The sequence below is a fragment of the Helianthus annuus genome, chromosome 16 (genome assembly GCF_002127325.2).
Source record: "Helianthus annuus cultivar XRQ/B chromosome 16, HanXRQr2.0-SUNRISE, whole genome shotgun sequence".
Lineage (NCBI taxonomy): Eukaryota > Viridiplantae > Streptophyta > Magnoliopsida > Asterales > Asteraceae > Helianthus > Helianthus annuus.
The window spans coordinates 28713568-28737520 of NC_035448.2; the positions used below are offsets into that span (position 1 = coordinate 28713568).

Sequence of the window (23953 nt, forward strand, 5' to 3'; positions counted from 1 at the left end):
ATGTTGTCCGTAAGGCGCGTACGGGCCTAACAAGCGTCGAAACTAAGTTCGTCGTTAAAATATATATTTTTTTTATTATTTAGTCGAAGTCGAACCGTAAGGCGCGTAGGTCCCTAACGAGCGTCGAAACTAAGATCCAAGTTTTATACTTTAACGACGATCTTCGTTTCGACGCTCGTTAGAGACCTACGCGCCTTACGGTTCGACTTCGACTAAATAATAAAAAAATATATTTTAACGACGAACTTAGTTTCGACGCTCGTTAGGCCCGTATGCGCCTTACGAGCGTCAAAACATTTCTTTATCGTCGTTAAATTATATTTTTTTTATTATTTAGTCCATGTCGAACCGTAAGTCGCGTAGGTCTCTAACGAGCGGGGTCGAAATAAGTTCGTCGTTAAAATATAAAACGACGAACTTAGTTTCGACGCTCGTTAGGGACCTACGCGCCTTACGATTTAGTGAATTAGAAGATTACTATAGTCATTAGCAAAAGACAAAGAAGATAAACATAAAATGTTTTCGAGTATGGTTGGGGTAAACGCATACATATGTTTTAGGTAATCGATTCAGGTGCATCTAATACCATATATAATATTCATCCCATACCGAGAAAAAAATTGAAACAAATCTCATACACCGTCTCATACCCTGGATACACGTCCCATATGTTTTGGTTTATCCCAAGTCCTAGTTTCGTTTCTCATCCCTAACATATGTACTCTTAATTCCTTATGAAGTTACTAAGAAGCCTATCAGGGGAAGAAAAGTTTTCAACTTGTCAAACAGTAAGTAACTCAACTAGTAGCATCAACATAGACATGAAAACCAAATAAGTTAGAAACAATATGCAAACACATACTACACAAGAAATATGAATTCATTCAGTTTCTATTTTGTTAATGTTACTATAACAAGTAACCATATATGCAATATGAATTTGAACACGGTTTACCTTACAAATCATACATACAGAAGATTCATATCTTCAGCACAGAAATACATACGGGATTCTTTGGCTGAAACAACAGGTTTATTCCACTGAACCAAGCTTAACCAAACCCTAATCACTAACCAAACCCTAACTTACCTAAAAAAACATCTAATTTACGGATAAAATACAAAAAAAATCCTAATTACTTGAATAGGTTGACCAAATACCTGTTTTATACTTCGAATTCGGGTCGTATACGGTCGATTTTGTCAGTCGCCTCTCTTCTTTGTGCGTTTTTGTGCGTATTAAGATTTGGGGAAGAAGATAGTTGCGTAGGTATTTCCCTGATTTAAATCAGTACCTCTACGCAGCGTAGAGATCTCTACGGAGCGTATAAGAATAATCAGTTTACCATTTTATCCTTCTGTTTTGGGGCAGTACGAGGCTGACAATAAGGGTAAAAAAGTCATTTATGAACCCCATATAAGCTGCGTATGGATCTCTACGCTGCCTTTTACTATTATTATTATTATTATTATTATTATTATTGTTGTTGTTGTTGTTATTATTATTATTATTATTATTATTATTATTATTATTATTATTATTATTATTATTATTATTCTCCTGAAATTTACAGACGCTGCGTAGAGCTCCATACGCAGCATAGACAAAGGTTGTGAAATGACCTTTTTACCCTTACAATTAGCCTCGTATTGCCCCAAACACAAGGGCAAAATAGTAATTTAACATGTATAGGTTTTGAAATTTTGGTTTGGGGGAAATTGTCCGCCTTTTACATACGCTGCGTATGGATCCATACGCTGCGTATGAAAATGCTCATTTTACTGTTTTGCCCTTGTGTTGAGGCAATACGAAGCCAAAAACAGGGGCTTTTTTGTCCTTTGCACTACATACGCTGCGTAGGGATCCCTACGCAGCGTATATAAAGTTCCATTTTTTTTTGTGTTTTCCTTTGATAAATAATACAAAAATTATGAATAAATTATAAAAATTGAAAATGATACAAACTTTATAAATTAAAAAAATTCTACAATTTACAAAAATACAAGTTTCCGGTTAATCTTCGATTTTATTTATACTCGGTTCTCTGTCTTTGTCTGCTTTAGGATTGATTAACTCGTAGTAGTGTTGTAACCGCGGTCTATACATTTCTTCCCACCGTTCCGCAACTATTGATCGATGTGTCAACCACAACGGGGTCGCTAAAGGCATGGGGTAGTCTCCTTCCAACTTAGCATGTATGAAGTGTCCCCTGTCAACATGTACGAGCGTTATCGCTTGAGGTCGTGGATCTAGTGGGGCATCCGTTAATGGGAAGATGGTAGTGCTCCATTCGATGCTTAGTGTCACACCCCAACCAATGGCGGAAACATCGGGATGAGACGAAGTGTGAAGATTGCTCGAGACATCATAACACTATTTGTGACAATAATTTAATAATCCAAGTTTCATTTCATAACTTCAACTAGTCAACATTACAAGAAATTCCAAATACAACAAGTTTAACCAATACAACATGATAACATAACAAAATTTGATACAACATATTCAACCCTAACGTCTATATGTGTATCTAGGCATCAACGCTACTTCTTTTATAGCATCATCATCAACCTGTAACATGTTTAAAATACAATTCAATGCAAAAGCAAAGGCGAGTATACAAGTTTGGTACGTACATAGCATAAGTTAAAAAGTGTGATCAATTCCTCATGGCAAGCATATGATTCAAGATAAACCTTAAATATGGCATGTGTCTAACATATCAAACCAAGAAAACGCAATATGCTCAAGACATAACCTCAAGTTTACGGGCGGGTCGTTAATCCTATAGCGCTACATATGTCAAGGTTTGGCTCGTACGAAGTTAATGATAAGTTCAACACATAAGAATAACCCAAGTTTAAAGTATCAAGTCATCACGTATACAAGCATGTTATAGGAACGTTCATGTGTTTAACAAAGTGTTCATGTGTAAGTTTTTCAATAGGTAAACATGTTACACCCCAAAAGTGGTAAAAGTAAAAAAAAAGGGGGGAAGTACGAGTATACTCACGGTTTACAAGTGGTGACTTGAAGTTCCGAGAGCAAGTTTGTGGATGAATTAGTTCGGAGCACCTTGTCCTTCTACACAAGGAAACGTAGGTGTGTGAGTTTGGCGTATAACGGAAGATTATAGATTCGGGGTTTTTAAAATATAGAAAGTAACATAGGTGAAAATAATCATCTTGTACACATAACTCTTGTTCTTGACACTATTGAAACTCAAAAGAGTTGGTATGATTTCATGGATTCTAAGATCCATTAGAGTCGTAACAAGGGCATGGTCATAGATGATGTAACGTCCACTTAACAAATAACTATTAAGTCATCATCAAGTCTTAGTTACTTAGATGTATACATATAGAATAACTTAGATATTATATAGTTTACAAGTCTTATGATTCAAGCATGAGGTAGGAGATTAATGTCTCCATTTAGGTACCTCTTTGTGTCATAGAATACATACATGAGGTAGGAAGAACAAGCTTCCATTTAGGCACCTCTATTGTTCACCACTACACTTGTTGTTATAAACAACAAGGAGGGTCATGAACATACAAGTATCAAGGTATTAACAACAACTAATCTATAGCAAAACATCAAGTAATGAGTGGATTCTTATGAAGGATAGCCCAAGCTAATCCAACCATCACACATTCAACAAGTTTCACACTTGAACATTACTTGTGGGTAAAACCCTAATTAAAAACAGAAAGTTTATGAGGTTTTAACCTCTGATTTAGATGTCTCAACCATGTTTTTAAGCTTAACCAACCATAAGAGGGGTTGTAAGCATTAGGACATTGGTTTGAGATGTGTTTCACACAAGTTAGATGAAGTTTGCATAAGTTTGAAACAAAACAGAAAGTTTTTGGTCAATTTCGGAGCAATTCCAGGTCTGATTTCTCCAAGGAGAAGTCTAGGAATCGAACCCCATGATTATACAAGCAAGTAGGAAAAAGAATCGAGTGAATCGGATAAGAATTGAGTGAGTTATGCTCATTTTCGTGAAGGGGTGTCAATCTACTCGAACCTTTGCTTTCAGCTACGGTTTGGAGGATGTTTTGAGAGTTTTTAGTGTTGCAAAAGTGGTAGGGAGGCTGGTTATAAGTGGTATTTATAGGGGGAAGGATTAGGGTTTCAATGGGTTGGGCTTTGGAAGTGTTTAGAAGGGGTTACACCTTGAAACTAGCCCACAAAACCCAACTATATGGGGCTGAATTTTGCTGAATTTGGGCTGCCATGTTTCTTTATTTTTTTATTTTTTTAAAACATTATAATGAGTAATTTTGTTAGTTAAGTTGTGTAATAATATGCAACAATGTTTCCCCTAACTTGTAATAAGGTGAAATATGAAATAAAACATGATTTAACTAGGTAAAAAGTGTAATGTACAAGTATGTAACATGTTTGTAAGTGACAAGTATATGTCACATATTTACAAGTTCAACATATGTTTGTAAGTATCACAAAGAAGTATCAAATGATCTCATGATTAATCGTATTATGGTGTATGTATAGTATGTAACAAGGAAATGCAAGTTTTCATTCATGATCAAAATCTCGAGTTTACAACGAGTACTAGAAGGAACGAGTACAATGATACAAAGCTTCCAAAATTAGCAACACGAGTAAGACAAGCTATAAATAGAAAGTACAAAACACAGGGCGTTACAGTCTCCCCTCCTTTAGGAAATTTCGTCCCGAAATTTAGGAAGACTCAGGGAAAAGATGAGGATATTTCGATTTCATTTCGCTTTCGAGCTCCCAAGTAAATTCAGCGCCACGTTTTCCTTCCCATCGAACTTTGACAATAGGAATTCGACTGCGCCTCAATTGCTTGGTTCCTTGGTCCACGATTTCGACCGGTTTTTCCACAAAATGAAGCGTTTCGTTGACTTGCAGGTCTTCGAGAGGAACGTGGAGTCCTTCGTCAGCTAGACATTTCTTTAAGTTGGACACATGGAAGACAGGGTGTACATTGCTGAGTCCTTCAGGCAGGTCCAGTCTATACGCAACCTTGCCAATCCTTTCGAGAATCTTGAAAGGACCAACGTAGCGAGGTGCGAGTTTCCCTTTCTTGCCAAATCGAACCACGCCTTTCCAAGGGGATACCTTGAGAAGCACGTTGTCACCTGTCTCGAATTCCATAGGTTTGCGTCCTTTGTCAGCGTAACTCTTCTGTCGGTTCCTGGCTTTCAATAAGTTGTCTCGAACCTGTAAAATCTTGTCCGTAGCCTCTTGTATAAGCTCGGGACCGGTGATTTGGGCTTGACCAATCTCGTGCCAAGAAATAGGCGAACGGCACTTGCGACCATACAATGCTTCGAAAGGAGCCATTTGGATACTCGTGTGATAGCTGTTATTGTACGAGAATTCAGCCAAGGGCAAGTATGAATCCCAGTTGCCACCAAAATCTATTACGCATGAACGAAGCATATCCTCTAAGGTTTGGATAGTACGCTCGGTTTGACCGTCAGTCTGAGGATGGAAGGCGGTGCTAAGGTTAAGCTTAGTACCCATAGCAGATTGAAAAGTTTCCCAAAGACGAGACGTAAAACGAGCATCACGATCAGAAATGATATCAATGGGCGTCCCGTGACGACAGATGATTTCCTTCATGTAGACCTTAGCCAATTTCTCGACTTTGAAGTCTTCACGAATGGGGAGGAAGTGAGCTGATTTGGTCAATCGGTCAACGACGACCCATATGCTGTCATGACCAGCTGTAGTGCGAGGAAGCTTAGTGATGAAATCCATGGCAATGCTCTCCCACTTCCAAACGGGAATTATTGGTTGTTCGAGCAAGCCAGAGGGACGTTGATGTTCGGCTTTTACTTTGGAACACGTAAGACATTTAGAAACGAAGGTGGCTATATCCTTCTTCATTCCAGGCCACCAATAGGAAGTACGCATATCATGGTACATCTTATCAGCACCAGGGTGAATAGAATATTTCGTGTTATGGGCCTCCTTCATCAGGAAATTGCGAAGATCGTCACGATTGGGAATCCAGATGCGATTGAGATAGTATAGAATACCATCGGGTTTGGACACGAGACTATTCTCAGCACCACATTGCATTTCGTTGTAGAGGTTACCCTCATTAACGGATGTATACTGGGCGTTACGTATGCGATTTTGAAGATCGTGGACGAGTTGGAAACAACGGATACTTTGGACGTGAGTTTTACGACTCAGGGCGTCGGCTACTACATTCGCCTTACCCGGGTGGTATTTGATTTCGCAGTCATAGTCGTTTAACAATTCCACCCAACGACGTTGACGCATGTTTAGTTCTTTTTGATTGAAGATGTGTTGAAGGCTCTTATGGTCGGTGAAGACTACACATTTAGTACCATAAAGGTAGTGTCGCCAAATCTTCAATGCAAAAACGACCGCACCAAGTTCAAGGTCGTGAGTAGTATAGTTTTTCTCATGAATTTTGAGTTGCCTCGATGCGTAAGCGATAACTTTGTCACGTTGCATAAGGACACAACCAAGACCAAGGTTTGAAGCGTCGCAATACACAACGAAATCATCGTTACCATCAGGAAGCGTTAGGATAGGAGCATTGCAAAGCATGTCCTTGAGCGTTTGAAAAGACTCCTCTTGTTCGGGACCCCAAACAAAAGGTCTCTCTTTTTGAGTCAAGGAGGTCAAAGGAACAGCGATTTTCGAAAAGTTGGAGATAAAACGACGATAGTAACCAGCAAGACCAAGAAACGAACGGATTTCGGACGGAGATTTAGGTGCGACCCAATTTTTCACAGCTTCGATTTTTGCGGGATCAACGTGAATACCAAGTTTGTTGACAGTGTGACCAAGGAATTGAACTTCTTGTAACCAAAATTCACACTTGGAGAATTTGGCATATAGGTGTTCAGTACGAAGGAGTTCAAGAATAAGGCGCAAGTGTTGCTCATGCTCTGCTTGCGTCTTGGAATAGATGAGGATATCGTCGATGAAGACGATCACAAAACGGTCCAAGTATGCTTTGCACACGCGGTTCATTAAGTCCATAAAGACAGCAGGTGCGTTGGTCAAACCAAAGGGCATGACCACGAACTCATAATGACCATAACGCGTACGAAAGGCGGTTTTAGGCACATCTTCTTCGAGTACTCGAAGTTGATGATACCCAGAACGAAGATCGATCTTTGAAAAGCAGGTTGCGCCTTGCAATTGATCGAAGAGGTCATCAATGCGAGGAAGAGGGTATCGATTCTTGATAGTAAGCTTGTCGAGCTCACGATAGTCAATACACATACGAAAGGACCCATCTTTCTTCTTGACGAATAAAACGGGAGCGCCCCAAGGAGAAGTACTAGGGCGTATGAAGCCTTTGTTAAGAAGCTCTTGAAGTTGACTCGAGAGCTCTTGCATCTCAGAGGGTGCTAAACGATAGGGGGACTTAGCGACAGGCGTAGCGCCAGGCACTAAATCGATGCGAAAATCGACAGAACGAGCAGGAGGAGGACCAGGAAGGTCTTCGGGAAATACATCCGGAAAGTCACGTACAACAGGAACGTCACTTATGCTTGGGCCTTTATCCTTCTTTTCCACGATGTGGGCGAGAAAGGCGAAGGTACCCTTGCGTAAGCACTTGTTTGCCTTGATACATGACATAAGCTTAAGGCCTTGAGAAGGCTTTTCACCATAGACGTGTAGAGAATCACCATTTGGAAGAGGCAAGCGAATAAACTTCTCAGAACAGACAACTTCAGCACGAACTCGCCCAAGCCAGTCCATACCTACTATGACGTCGAAACTACCCATTTGCATAGGTATGAGATCGATTGAGAATGTATGATCGTTAAGGATTAGTGAACAATTGGAGAGAACAGAATTGACTTTGACGGTTTTACCATTAGCAACTTCGACAGCGAAAGATTTTGGCAACTTAGAGCGTTTACACTTGAGCAAAGACTCGAATTCTAACGACACAAAACTTTTATCGGCACCAGTATCAAATAGGCATGAAGCATAGACATGGTTAATGAGAAACGTACCAGTGATGACGTCGTTTGCATTTTGAGCCTGAGCTGTGGTGAGAAGGAAAGCTCGACCCCTAGCGGGTTCTTGAACTTGTTGTTGTTGTTGGGGTTGTGGCTGTGGTTGTTGCTGTCGAGGTTGTTGTGGTTGATATCGTTGAGGACACACATTGGCCATGTGGTTGGTATCACCACACGTGAAGCATGCTCGCACAGGAGCGACTTGATTTGGAGCCAAAAGAGCTTGGTTTTGGTAGGCCTGTGGGGGGATACGACAGTATGGCGAGAGATGCCCATACCGGCCACACTTGTCACACTTTCGACAATGAGCGTTTGGGGGGTGATGATATCGGCATTTGTCGCACTTTGGGTGCGTTCCAGTATAAACCTTGCGTTCACCATTGAAAGCAGGCACAGTTTGAAGGGGTTGTGGGTTTGGCGGAGTGACGACCGCGCAGTTTTGGCTTGAAGCCTTCCGCTTCTTGCCTTGGTTTCTCTTAGATTGCTGGGAGGGTTTAGACTCATTAGGAGAGTCAATGGTGGCTTGGTGCGCATTCTTTGTTGAAACCTTGTCAAAGGTTCCATGAAGAACACAATTGCTGTTAAGTTCGGTAGCTATGCGGTACGCGTCTTCAATGGTTTGAGGGTTGGCAGATGCAAGATGGTTTGTTAAGGAAGGTGCAACACAACGAATGAATTTGGCCACGGTTTTGGGGGCGGTTTCTACTTGACCAGGGCATAGAACACTAAGCTGCTTGAAGCGTGTAATCAAACCATCCATGTCACTCCCTTTTTGCGTGAGGTTCCAGAATTCATTTTCCAACTTTTGGAGTTCGTGAGGGGGACAAAAGTGATCCTTCATAAGTTGTTTGAGATCGTCCCACGGCATAGCGTGTGCGACCTCGTTTCCTCTCTTGTTACGCTCAGTTGTCCACCACTCAAGTGCCTTTTCACGAAACACACCGGTTGCATTCAATGTTCTCAACTCGTCAGGGCAACCACTTTGTAAGAAGGTAAGCTCGATGGAGTCAAACCAATTCATCATGGCGGTAGCGCCATTCTTGCCGGTAAATTCTAAGGGTTTGCAAGCCATGAATTGCTTGAATTGGAAGGTGGCTTTGGGTTTGTCGGCCTTTGAGTCGACCGAACCATGTGGTGAATCGGTTTGGATCTTGCTAACAATGTCGGGTAGGACCTTTGCAAATTGTTTAGCCATAAACTTCATACAATCCTTTTGGGACATGGCGGAGGAGGTCGAACCCTTCTTTGACCTTTGTCTCTTGGAGAACTAGAAGACATCTAAAAGATTTGAAAGAGAAGGGAAAGGATGAGACTTTGATCATTAATTGAAAACAAGGTTCGTGTATGCAACGCAAGTAGATGTTCAAGTACCAAGTAAAGTTCACATAAAGCATAGGTTCCCAACACACATTCAACATGTATAGCACATAAGTTGCGAATAGGAAAATATAAATTTAGTTGGTTCATGAGAATTATTATTGTTTGTGATTGCGATAATGTGCGACATGATTAAAACGACATTTCGAAATGAATGAACGTTTAAGTATAAAATCACATATAAATTGAGATACATAAAAGAGAGGCTCAATAAAACATAGGAATGTTTCGGGTAGAGAAACGTCGACAATTCCAAAGTGGGTCGAAAGTCCTTTCGATTTAGAGATATTGTGCTTTGGCCTATAAGTAAGATACTCTCGTCGAGAAGCGATTAACGGTATCTTACCCTTCCGGTTACTACACATCTCTAAATGATTGGAACATTCGGGACTTTGGCGAGAATAAAAATCAAGGAATGGGACTTAATCGACAAGATGCGGGTTTCACCCCTAACTTGACGATTTCGTACCCTAAATGTGGTTGGTACTTGTCGGCCAAAATAAAATTTTGACACTTTGACAAGGGTCCACTAGAGTTGAAATGGAAATTACCATTAAGTTGTGGATGTCACTCCTAGCTTAATGGTGAAATTTCGTGCAAAAATAGATTAAAGGTAGAGTGAGAGTCGTTTACCAAATTGTGGGTTTCACGCCTATTTTGGTAAAGTTGTCTCGTTGATGTTACAAGAGTATAAAATAGCAAAAGTGTATTCGTGTTAGCCTTAGGAAAGGCACATAAATTTATTAACAAGAAGTGTAGCTAGGAAGCATGTAAGATAGAGCACAAATGTTTTAAACAACAAATAAGAGACAAAGTTCCTAAAACTATAGACTAGGGCAAAAGCATGGCAATTTTCCTAATTCCCTATAGTTATGGCTCTGATACCAATCTGTCACACCCCAACCAATGGCGGAAACATCGGGATGAGACGAAGTGTGAAGATTGCTCGAGACATCATAACACTATTTGTGACAATAATTTAATAATCCAAGTTTCATTTCATAACTTCAACTAGTCAACATTACAAGAAATTCCAAATACAACAAGTTTAACCAATACAACATGATAACATAACAAAATTTGATACAACATATTCAACCCTAACGTCTATATGTGTATCTAGGCATCAACGCTACTTCTTTTATAGCATCATCATCAACCTGTAACATGTTTAAAATACAATTCAATGCAAAAGCAAAGGCGAGTATACAAGTTTGGTACGTACATAGCATAAGTTAAAAAGTGTGATCAATTCCTCATGGCAAGCATATGATTCAAGATAAACCTTAAATATGGCATGTGTCTAACATATCAAACCAAGAAAACGCAATATGCTCAAGACATAACCTCAAGTTTACGGGCGGGTCGTTAATCCTATAGCGCTACATATGTCAAGGTTTGGCTCGTACGAAGTTAATGATAAGTTCAACACATAAGAATAACCCAAGTTTAAAGTATCAAGTCATCACGTATACAAGCATGTTATAGGAACGTTCATGTGTTTAACAAAGTGTTCATGTGTAAGTTTTTCAATAGGTAAACATGTTACACCCCAAAAGTGGTAAAAGTAAAAAAAAAAGGGGGAAGTACGAGTATACTCACGGTTTACAAGTGGTGACTTGAAGTTCCGAGAGCAAGTTTGTGGATGAATTAGTTCGGAGCACCTTGTCCTTCTACACAAGGAAACGTAGGTGTGTGAGTTTGGCGTATAACGGAAGATTATAGATTCGGGGTTTTTAAAATATAGAAAGTAACATAGGTGAAAATAATCATCTTGTACACATAACTCTTGTTCTTGACACTATTGAAACTCAAAAGAGTTGGTATGATTTCATGGATTCTAAGATCCATTAGAGTCGTAACAAGGGCATGGTCATAGATGATGTAACGTCCACTTAACAAATAACTATTAAGTCATCATCAAGTCTTAGTTACTTAGATGTATACATATAGAATAACTTAGATATTATATAGTTTACAAGTCTTATGATTCAAGCATGAGGTAGGAGATTAATGTCTCCATTTAGGTACCTCTTTGTGTCATAGAATACATACATGAGGTAGGAAGAACAAGCTTCCATTTAGGCACCTCTATTGTTCACCACTACACTTGTTGTTATAAACAACAAGGAGGGTCATGAACATACAAGTATCAAGGTATTAACAACAACTAATCTATAGCAAAACATCAAGTAATGAGTGGATTCTTATGAAGGATAGCCCAAGCTAATCCAACCATCACACATTCAACAAGTTTCACACTTGAACATTACTTGTGGGTAAAACCCTAATTAAAAACAGAAAGTTTATGAGGTTTTAACCTCTGATTTAGATGTCTCAACCATGTTTTTAAGCTTAACCAACCATAAGAGGGGTTGTAAGCATTAGGACATTGGTTTGAGATGTGTTTCACACAAGTTAGATGAAGTTTGCATAAGTTTGAAACAAAACAGAAAGTTTTTGGTCAATTTCGGAGCAATTCCAGGTCTGATTTCTCCAAGGAGAAGTCTAGGAATCGAACCCCATGATTATACAAGCAAGTAGGAAAAAGAATCGAGTGAATCGGATAAGAATTGAGTGAGTTATGCTCATTTTCGTGAAGGGGTGTCAATCTACTCGAACCTTTGCTTTCAGCTACGGTTTGGAGGATGTTTTGAGAGTTTTTAGTGTTGCAAAAGTGGTAGGGAGGCTGGTTATAAGTGGTATTTATAGGGGGAAGGATTAGGGTTTCAATGGGTTGGGCTTTGGAAGTGTTTAGAAGGGGTTACACCTTGAAACTAGCCCACAAAACCCAACTATATGGGGCTGAATTTTGCTGAATTTGGGCTGCCATGTTTCTTTATTTTTTTATTTTTTTAAAACATTATAATGAGTAATTTTGTTAGTTAAGTTGTGTAATAATATGCAACAATGTTTCCCCTAACTTGTAATAAGGTGAAATATGAAATAAAACATGATTTAACTAGGTAAAAAGTGTAATGTACAAGTATGTAACATGTTTGTAAGTGACAAGTATATGTCACATATTTACAAGTTCAACATATGTTTGTAAGTATCACAAAGAAGTATCAAATGATCTCATGATTAATCGTATTATGGTGTATGTATAGTATGTAACAAGGAAATGCAAGTTTTCATTCATGATCAAAATCTCGAGTTTACAACGAGTACTAGAAGGAACGAGTACAATGATACAAAGCTTCCAAAATTAGCAACACGAGTAAGACAAGCTATAAATAGAAAGTACAAAACACAGGGCGTTACACTTAGCACGTGGAGGACAATATTATACCTTTGCGCTACGAGAAGCCCTACCTGGGGCATTTCCATCCAGTGACTTGGACCGCACGCTTTCAATGAATGCCATTCGATGCTCTTACATATTCGTTCAAAGTCTCATTTGTTATATGTTTCGAATATATGCTTCCAACGCGCCTTGTTATGGTCAATCTCCAATAGTAAATCTCTTCGAATATTGGGCCATGCGTGTTCCGAAAAACCTAACCCGACAGCCACAGACCTGTACCCACAATGACCGTCTGGGGTCACATCTTGTATACGCGATTTGTAAGAGTGAAACTCTGATGGAATTTGATCCTTAAACCTCTGAATGCTTAACAAGTGCTCGTCCCCCTTCATTAATGGAAAACCCTTATCATCCCGCGTCTCCTTGTTTTTATAACTCGTTGAACTGTTTCATTGCATTTTAGGTTTTTCAGACTTTATAACCAAACCAGTTCCACGAGAGCCCTCTGACGGTACGTATGAGCTGTGTCGGGGTAAATTGTACCTATGTTTGGGGGAAGCGGTATATACGTTGTTGTCCTCGCCATAGGAGTTGTGTCTCGCAGCTTCGTCTAACCTCGCAGCTTCATCTAGCCTTTCTTGTACTTTCTTTGATGTAGGCCGACCGCGAGTATTTTGCTGGACGATCGGTGGTTTCTTGGTTGACGATTTCGGGTTGAAGACCGCTTTTATCTTTGAAAGCAAACTCTTTTGCTGAACGGGGGACTGCGCCTCTAAATGTTGCCGCACATTATTTAGCTCTGCTACAACATCGACCTCCTCGTCTACCAGTTTACACGAGAGCAAGTCAAGCTTACGCCAGAATACATCTATGTTGTCGAGTTGTATTATACGCCCTGCACAGTTAAGTTAATACGGTGTGAGAAACAGCTAAATCGTACAAAATAACAAAAGGTTTGTAGTTTTAATATTTTTTACCTGTACATTTGTAGTTTTCCAGCCTACAAGCACACGGCAATCCATTGCTAAGCCACATATGGCAACCACATGATGCGTTAAGTTTCCGCAACACCTCCATCTTCCTCAGTAGCTCTTTTGCCAGCAAATCAAGTGCTTCATGGGAAACCTTTCCACGTAGGTTATCCAACATTCGGTGTCTGTGGTGGTTCATCGTTTTTTCGATGCTCTCAGTGAAACTTTTTTGTATTTCATCGTACTGAGTTTCAACTATATCAATGATGCATCTTGCTATTCGCTCCAATGAACTCCCGCGCGTAATGTATCTTTTTAAATTTGCGTGCTGGCTCTCAACTCTGTTGGTGGTGCGCTGACCAAAGTTGCGACACTTACCGGTCCACGCATAAACGAACATTTCTTTATAGTCTTTGAGCCGGTTTTCGTAGACGTAATCATAGACACCTGCAAAAATAAAATAATGAAATGTAAAAGCGTGTGTAAAATATAATAGATTGGGTGAGTCATTTGTTGAAGGAACACTTACTTTCTCGGTTGGCAACCACGAGTCGGTTATACATTTTCTCCAAGTTGTACTTGTACATGGGCTCTGATGAAGATTCGCACAATCTCCGCCAGTACGACATAAATTTCCCCCAATCTTCTTTATCGAACCCTTTCTTGCACTGTCTAGCTATATTTTGTTGGATGTGAAAGTGGCATAGAAGCCTGGCTGCGTTCGGGAATACTTTAGAACACGCGTTAATTAGGGAAAGCTCCCTATCCGTGACTATCACACGCGGCATCATACATTCATGCAATATTGACTTGATCCGCTCAAGCACCCACACGTAGTTACCCCTTCGTTCTTTACAAATAACGGCATGTGCGATACAAAAAGACTTCCCAGTCGACGTCATACCCACAACCTGGACAAATGGCATGTTGTAGAGGTTTGTTTTGTAGGTCGCGTCAATCAACATCACGTGCGGGAATGCACGCCACATAGTGATTGAATAAGGACGAACAAGGAAAATCTCTGTTACGACATCTGTTTTGGGATTCTGTCGGGTGTCGTAAATGAATCGGCGGTCATGCAGCAGTCTTTCGAATAGGATTCTTTCCGTCCATTATTGTCGCTCTAATTTTTTGTACCGCATTTTGCACGTCTTTCTGAACGTGCAGGCTGTCGGGGAACTGCTTTCTTAGGGTTTGAAATATGATACGTGGCTCCATGTTTTGAGCAGTTAGCTACTCCACTAGCTTGTATTCGGCTTTAGTAAATCTTCGCACAAAAGCGTGGCCCAACAGACTCGTCGTAGGTTCGTGGTTATGGTTCGCACAGTCCACTTTTAACTCCCACGTGTCATTCGTCACGTCCCGTATGGCGAGTAATGAAAATGGGCAACCGATTTTTTTGCTACCAGCTTTCCTAACTGTTGCTTTACTACGGTGCTCACCACTACGGTCGCACACAAGCCATACCATCCCAGTAGTACCGCCAATATTTTTTGATCGGCGGGTAACAATTACGTAACCATACTCCTTTCCCGTTTCTTGTACCCAATTCTTCAAATCAGTTAGAGACATGAAACGCTAAAAAAAAGTTACGTTAATAATAATAATAACTCTAATAATAATAATAATAATAATAATAATAATAATAATAATAATAATAATAATAATAATAATAATAATAATAATAATAATAATAATAATAATAATAATAATAATAATAATAATAATAATAATAATAATAATAATAATAATAATAATAATTGAAACTCATACTTCAGGGACTAATATGGTCATTATTGAAACTATTTTAACTGAATGGTTTAACCAGGTTAACTTTCATATAAAGATTTCTTCATTAAACACTAACTCCGTTAGCATACTTAACTGAACAATAATAATAGTAATTATTTTAATGTGATAGCTCATTTATTTGAAACGGATTGCCCGGGGTAGATGGTTCATAAAGTGATGTGTTACGGGGCTCATAACCATATCCACCATGTTCTTCGTATCCACCGTAGCCTCCGTATCCACTGTATCCACCATCACCCCCAGATCTATCGTATCCACTGCATCCACCTTCACCCCCATATCCACTGTAACCACCTTCACCCCCATATCCATCGTATCCAATGTATCCACCTTCACCCCCGTATCCACTGCAACCACCTTCACCCCCGTATCCACCTTCACCGCTGTATCCACTGTAACTTCCGTATCCACCTTCATCCCCGTATACCCGTAACCCGGATACGATTGCTGCGTCAGGTAATATGGTACATCAACAGGTGCATTCTCAGCACCGTATCCACTTTGCTGCACGTACGGAGATTCATACCCGTATCCGTAATCTTGATACACTTGATGTGCCGAGTAATTTGGTTCATCAACAGGTGGAGTGGGAGTCTTGTTCAAGTCTGGCAACTGTGGTTTTTGATCAACAGGGACTTCAGACACAACCTCCTCCTCCTCATTGGCAGCATTTGCTCCCCATGTGTCGTTAGAATAGCGATTACCAAAATAATTATCGTTCCAAAATGATGACATTTTAACAAGATTGAACAAAAAACAGAACAAATGATTTTGGTTTGGGGTGTAAATTCTCTACTGAAGAAGACTATGAAACACATAAGAATAGAAGAAGTGTTGCTTGTTCGAATGATGAAAAGAAAGCAGAGCTAAATAGACTTTTAAATTTACTCAAATAGGCAGCGTATTGATCTCTACTCCCCGTATTGCTTTATTCACGTGCCTGGACAACATCGTATCATTGTCAAATCAGTCTGACATACGCTGCGTAGAGACCTCTACGCAGCGTATAGGGTTAGCAGTATACGCAGCGTATAGGTCTCTATGCAGCGTATGTTAGACTGATTTGACATGGTACTAGGTTTGACTGTCTGGTTGTGTACCTACCCCCACATATGCTGCGTAGAGGTCAATACGCAGCGTATTGAGGTAACCCTATACGCTGCGTATTGGTCAATACGCAGCGTATGTAAACCCTAAGTGTGCAGATAGGCAAACTCGGTGTGCAGATAGTCAGAGCCTAACATAATATGTTAGTTTTTATAAAGTGATATAAACGATATTTATTTATTTATTGTTATTTCAAAAAAATAATTAATAGCTTGAAATTACCATAGATGCATTCAACATGTTCTAGTACACACATCTAAACAATTATGAATTACTGTTGTGTAACTTAAACAAAATCACTTTCACCAAACTGAATTTTTTTTTAATCCAATTATTTAAATTTTAGTGTGTACATGAATTATAAAAATCATGATTAGAAATTACATCGAAATAGAAGGCAAACGTGCAACAATGAATGTAGTTTTTAAAAGACTAGGTTTTGTTATTCAAAAAGGGGTAGCGGCGCAGCATGTTGCCCGTTTACCTTCTATTTCGATGTAATTTCTAATCATGATTTTTGAATTTATGTTTCGATTTCAATAAACAGCCTATGGTTAGGATGTTACTAGTAGTTTTTTTTTTCTTTTGAACGGCAAATTTCTTTTATTCCTTGTTGTCTGCGGGTCTTGAACCCAAGACCTCCCCTCCTAGGTGTTTAAAGACTTTGTCTTTGCCAATGGACTACCGCCCAATTAATTGATAGGATGTCACTAGTAATTAGTAGTTAGAAAAGTTGTTGAAACTACTATCGAGACCCAAGCCAGGAAATTGGAATGATGAGTCTTGTTTGTGTCAAGACAGAATTTTGAAGAGAGAACTTTTGTTGCAGTATCACCACTTTTTGACAGAAAGAAAACAACAAGGTTTTCTCATTTATGATAGGTGGAATGTTTATCTCGTGTGACTAGAGATGATGGCAGAAGAAGACGATCTTTTGCAGATGGAGAACTTGATCAATTACATCCTCGTGACACCACCAAGTTACTTCAAAGCTCACTCATCCAGTACAAGAAAAAACAGGAGACCTTAGCAAGAGAGAATATACCAAACCCCAAATAATGAATAATCGGATGTAATCAAAACCCCTAACTAAAATTGCAAGTTATCCCATGTTATTAAAACGCCTAACTAAAATTGCATAATCGCATGTTTATCAAACCTAATCGCGTGTTATCAAAACCCCTAACTAAACATTGTATAAATCGCATGTTATCAAACCCCAAATAATGAACAATCGCATGTAATAAAAACCCTAACTAACGGTTTGTAAGAAAAAAACCGGGATCCATCTTCTTTTTTTGATGTTTTTCATTGTTCGATTTGCTCCGTCTTTCTCTTACAGCTGTTAAGGAGTTAACAAATACGATTTTGAGATAACATCAATGGTAATCATACCAAAATAAAGGGATTTTGAATCAACTTACTATCGGATTCTGTAATCGTCATTATCCCCTATAGTTTTGTTTCGTAGATAATGAGATTCGGATGAATGTGTGTAGAGTCTAATCAACGAATTAGGGCTAAAATTTGGTATATATAAAGATAAGTTAGCAGGAATTAGACTAACTCCAATGCGTCTGAAATCACCGTATCCGAGCCACGTTGGAGTCGCCTGAAATTAAAGGCAGCGTTGAAAGCCCACCGCATGTTGTTGATGGTTGTTGTCAGTCGCCCGCCTAAACCTAAGGGCCTAGTTTTTCTAGGTTATTGTGCATTTTCATTTTCTTTCTTCTTTTTTCTTTTCAGCGGTGGCTATTAATTAATTGTATACCAACATTGTTTAATGCACAAATTTATGTTTTTTTTAATGGTAAATTTCTTTTATTCTCTATTGTCTTGTCTAAGGGACTTGAACATAAGATATCCCCTCCCAATGTGTTTAAATGGTTTGCCTTTACCAATTGACCGCCACCCTGTTGATACGCACAAATTTATGTAATACCCATTATTAAACTGGAGTATTAAATTGTGTTATTTCAACGGTGTCTTGTTTTTTATGTAATGCAATATTTATCTTGTTATGTTTTTTAGATATTATTATTTGATATTATTTATTCACTTAAATTAATTATTTGACCATTTAAATACATTTTAATAACTTAAGTAATTAAGTTTAAAGAAAAAATGGATGATGACATGGAAAATGTAAGGATATGTGAGGATGTTTGTATGATTGGAGGTGAAATTGAAAGATTTTAAGGATTTATACAGATTTTTAAGGATTTGGAAGGATATGATGTGGCAGCTGGCCAGACAGCTAAGGGCGCCTAAGGGCTCCCTTAGCATTGGAGATAGTCTTATAGTTTTTAATAGACAATTCTGGCCTTTCTGCTTCTAATTTTTGTTTTAGTTACAATCGTGCCACCGCTTTTAATGAGATTAGATTAGTCCAAATCAAGCGGCTAATATTATCGTGTACAAATCGCATGATAAAGCACATTATACGATAACCCCTATCTCTCTCTCTCTATATGTGTGTATGTGTGTAAATATATATATAAACGGGATCAGGTGAAAACGCCTAAAAGTGTGAAAACGGTGGGAACGGGTCATGGCTTGTAACGCCCTAACACGTTTTAACCTAAAATTTGCAGGGAAACTACATATAGAAAAATTCCTTCAAGATATTCTTTCTTTCATTAAAATACATTAATCTCTTTTTATAAATTAATCCAAAAAAACTACATACATGTCTCAATTATGTGACTACGTACACACCCACATACAATCCGTGTCTTGACTCGATCTCCAACCGCGTACACTTCTAGATGAAACATCCAAACATGTATAACCTGCAGTCACCACATTCAAACACAATATTAGCAACCGGTGACTTAATACAAAAATCTTAACACAAGCATAATAGCGCGTCAACATATCATGCTTTTTCTTATACTAGCCCCTTTATCCATCCATTCGATTACTCGCATCGGATTGTGGAGTCAACCTTCACTTCCTTGTTAACATGCCTACACTTCATATTAATTCTCAATAGAAAACGATTAGTACATTAGCTTCCATTTATATGAATATGTCCTAAAATACACATAACTCATCTTATTCATTCAAACATAAATTTCATTATGTAGGTTCCCTTTCTTACCCAAAACTTGATTTCGGTCAAAAAGTGCATCCCAAAATGATTACACAATGTCATATATATTTTTGCTCAAATTTGACATCCACCGTAAATTACGGTACCTACCGTAACTTACGGTGGCAACCTTTTTACGGTGGAAACCTCCTGTCTTACGGTGCAATCATTTATCCCCAGTACCCACTGTAAATTACGGTACCCACCGTAATTTACGGTGGAACCTGTACATCAGTAGATTTTTCCGTCGTTCTTGCATACTTAAGCGCGCATAACTTTTGAACTGTTTACCCGTTTAATCTCCCGTTTCTTCCTATATGACCAAAATTTGGTCCTCTTTCATATGGACTCAAAATCCCACGCCCGGGTTAAGAAAATTCTTAACTTACAAGCTTTCGGCTTAATATTCATTTAAGAATTATTCGACCCGTTCATGCACTTATCAAACAAACACGTTTGTTTGATCCCAATTTCTCATGAACCCCATAATTTTCAATATTGTCTATCGTACTAGGTTTATATCACGGGTTTATATACGTTCTTAAACCCGTTTTCGATCATATGTCTATTTTGACCCGTTAAGGGTATTTAAGTCTATTTAAGTATCGATCACCTTTATTCGCTCCTAGGTTCATATTTTCACAATTCTTATCAATTGATTTTCCACCACAACTACATTTGTGGTGGAGCTAACGTGGTGATCTATATAATCCGAGTTTTACCCCTCGGATCCTCCTATTACGGCAAAACCCAAAAACTTATGCCTCTACCTTTACACTTCTCGAAAGACTTACTCGTTCATAATACTTGTTCCCAAATAGCCCATGAGGGTCGTTTACCCGCTTCGTCATTCGAGGGTGTTTTGGTCAACAAATGCTCTGGTTCTTACGACAAAAGACCTTAATACATAATTAACCAAAAGTCACACTTTTTTAACTACAATCTCGTTCGTACATACCTGGCTTGGCTCATGCTGTGACTCGTTTAATTACATTACATTTTTACTTGCTGATTAATAGTAACGTAATTTCCATATGCTATTCATCCTGTGAGCATAAAATTCAACAAACATTCATTAATCATCATCATCAATTGATCATATCATCATCGATTGACCCATTTGGTCCAAACACCCCAAACCTTTTACATTTTAAATAAAATGGTATCGATTTACCATTTCGCCCATTTGGCTCATTACGGATTTTCACCGTATGGTCATAATCTTTAAACCTTTCTTCCATACATTTAACCCATCATCGCTTACGCCATAAGGTATTCTTTAAACATTATTTTCATTCATCCATGAACTAAATTACCGTTTTACCCTTATTAGTTATCATGGCATACATCATAACAAAATCTTTCAAAACTAATTATACCTTCATTATTCCATGACCAAATTACCATTTTACCCTTTTTACCATCAAATATGGTTTACTGCCAGTTCTAACCTGTTCCGACCCGTATCGATTCGTGTTGGAACATACTATTTCGAAATCTCTTTTCGAATACTAACATCTCTTATTTCTAGTCAAGTACATAAGTAGTTGTACTACTTTAAATGCCGTAAGCTTTACTTACCTTCCATCCGACTTCGCCTTTCCACATACTCGATTCGTTTACTGCTTACGACTCAAGCCTTTCATTCTTCTTTTCTTCCTTGCATATTTAATCCGTATTCACCACAGATTTAACTTTCATTCTTCCTTTCATTCTTTATGAGTTTGATCCGTATTCATCTACGGATTCAAACCTTCATTCATACCTTCCATTCTTTTCATTCCATTCCATTCACGTTTGAATTCGTTCACGAATTCAAACCTTTCCTTCCTTTCATTCCATTCCGGTTTGAATTCATTCCCGAATTCAAACCTTTCATTCATACTTTACATTCTTTTCATTGTTTTTTAATCTTTATTCATATTTTTCATTCTTTTCATTCTTATCTTTCTTTCTCATGTCTGACCCGATTCTTAAAGAATCGGGGAACCCCTTTCCAATCCACACGACCCCTAATCCCGATTTGTCCGGACATATATGTGATGGTCCTTATGATCCCACGAGCGTCCTATGCTTCTTGCACACTGGCCAGGTGTGCAATTCACATACTAGTCTCGTGTCCTCATAAGAATTATCACTTTATGTCCAGGGAACCGGTCTTAAGTTCGTGACACACCCATTTGAATCCTTCAAGGATTTCACCCTCATATATAAGGGTATGCTACATACTAATGCTTGCAAATTTTTAAAATTTGTGTACCTGGGGTCCATTTTCCTGACATACCACACACCTTAGCTTTCGTACTAGCCTGCGACTGCGGAGCATCCCCATTATCCATCAAGCTCACCTTTCAATATTCATCATTATTAGTAACCTCTCACATACTTACTTATATTAAATCTTACCTTTCGGTCTTGATCGAGTCTTGGATTGTACGGGTCAATAGTCACAAGAGCACACAGGTTTGAGTTCAAGTACTCACTCATTTGTACTTGATTTCGCTCAAACCTAGGCTCTGATACAAACTTGTAACGCCCTAACACGTTTTAACCTAAAATTTGCAGCGGAAACTACATATAGAAAAATTCCTTCAAGATATTCTTTCTTTCATTAAAATACATTAATCTCTTTTTATAAATTAATCCAAAAAAACTACATACATGTCTCAATTATGTAACTACGTACACACCCACATACAATCCGTGTCTTGACTCGATCTCCAACCGCGTACACTTCTAGATGAAACATCCAAACATGTATAACCTGCAGTCACCACATTCAAACACAATATTAGCAACCGGTGACTTAATACAAAAATCTTAACACAAGCATAATAGCGCGTCAACTTATCATGCTTTTTCTTATACTAGCCCCTTTATCCATCCATTCGATTACTCGCATCGGATTGTGGAGTCAACCTTCACTTCCTTGTTAACATGCCTACACTTCATATTAATTCTCAATAGAAAACGATTAGTACATTAGCTTCCGTTTATATGAATATGTCCTAAAATACACATAACTCATCTTATTCATTCAAACATAAATTTCATTATGTAGGTTCCCTTTCTTACCCAAACCTAATCGAATCACTTTCTTAACCACTTCCAACCCATTCCATTAATACTTAACTTAGTAATAGCATCGGTCCATATCTTCTTACATGGCATTCAACAATTAACCTATAACATAAATACATTACCAAACTAAAGGGTAAGTTTGGAGTTCACTTACCTTGCGCGTCCGTATTCTCGTTCGCTTACTTGATTGAGTCCTCTTAGCCCGTTAGCCTTCAAAGCTCCCATCCATCTTGTCTTATACACTCATGTCATTACATTCACATTCTTATTAGCATATATGCTCATACATATGAACAACCATATCAAATTCACATCTAACATACGACCCACTTGAAGCATACTCCACATCATTAATTCATTTAAACAAGCATAAGGTATACTCGACATCATCCCTAGATAATCTTCACATGAATTATATCCATTTACCCATTACTTGCATACAATTTCACTTGTTATTGTCTTTTAGACATTTCATCAAACACTTGGTGTGCGTACTACTTCCTAAGCATAATGTACAAGTATTTCATGTTTTTCTTCCTAGTTATCACTTCCATTCATCAATACAAGTAAACATCATACAAATTATATACCATACTCAATCTATATACATGTACACATTACATACTACACATTTTCACAATCAATTTCATACCCTTTCATGAATTAGACATAAACCCACTTAGCTAAGTGTAGTAAATCATCAAAATACTCAATTTATAGCAATTTACTCAAAATCTTCACTTAGGGTTCGTTCCTAAGCAAGCATACATTGTCAATTTGGCCATAACCTAAACAATTCATACATAAATCACTACTTGTGATGTTCATCAAGATTTCTCAGCTTCATTAAACATCAAAATTCAACATACCTTATGATCCCCTAGCTTGGGTGATCGTTAATTCATGTTCCTTCTTGAATTTGAGCCTCGATTCATGCTTCAATTGGTTGATATATGATGAACTAGGGTTTGGCTCTCTAGAGCCTTCCCTGATCACGTACAGAACACACACGAAAATGTGTGTGTGTGTGTGTGTGTGTTATTTTCATTTAACATAACAACTTTCAAGTTAGCCCACTTTGGTCCCTCATGTTTCGTTTAAATCAAACAAGGCTACAACTCTTCGCTTACTACTAACGAGACCAATAATCAACTAGGTTAATTATTCCTAGTTAATCCTCATTTTTCAGGTTAACTTTTCTCATTAATGGTACCTTACCCATTTCTTAATAGTAACCAGGTCTAAATT

The 23953-nt window shown here is 38.4% G+C and overlaps 1 long non-coding RNA gene across 1 annotated transcript; it reads right to left on the reverse strand.

The window, feature by feature from the left end:
* Positions 1 to 22200: 22200 nt before the first annotated feature.
* LOC110910393 lies at positions 22201 to 22947 on the reverse strand. The gene is made up of 2 exons (XR_002576096.2): positions 22860 to 22947; positions 22201 to 22388 (listed from the first exon to the last, which is right to left on the reverse strand). It is a non-coding gene; the product is annotated as an uncharacterized LOC110910393 (long non-coding RNA).
* Between the last annotated feature and the right edge of the window lie 1006 nt (positions 22948 to 23953).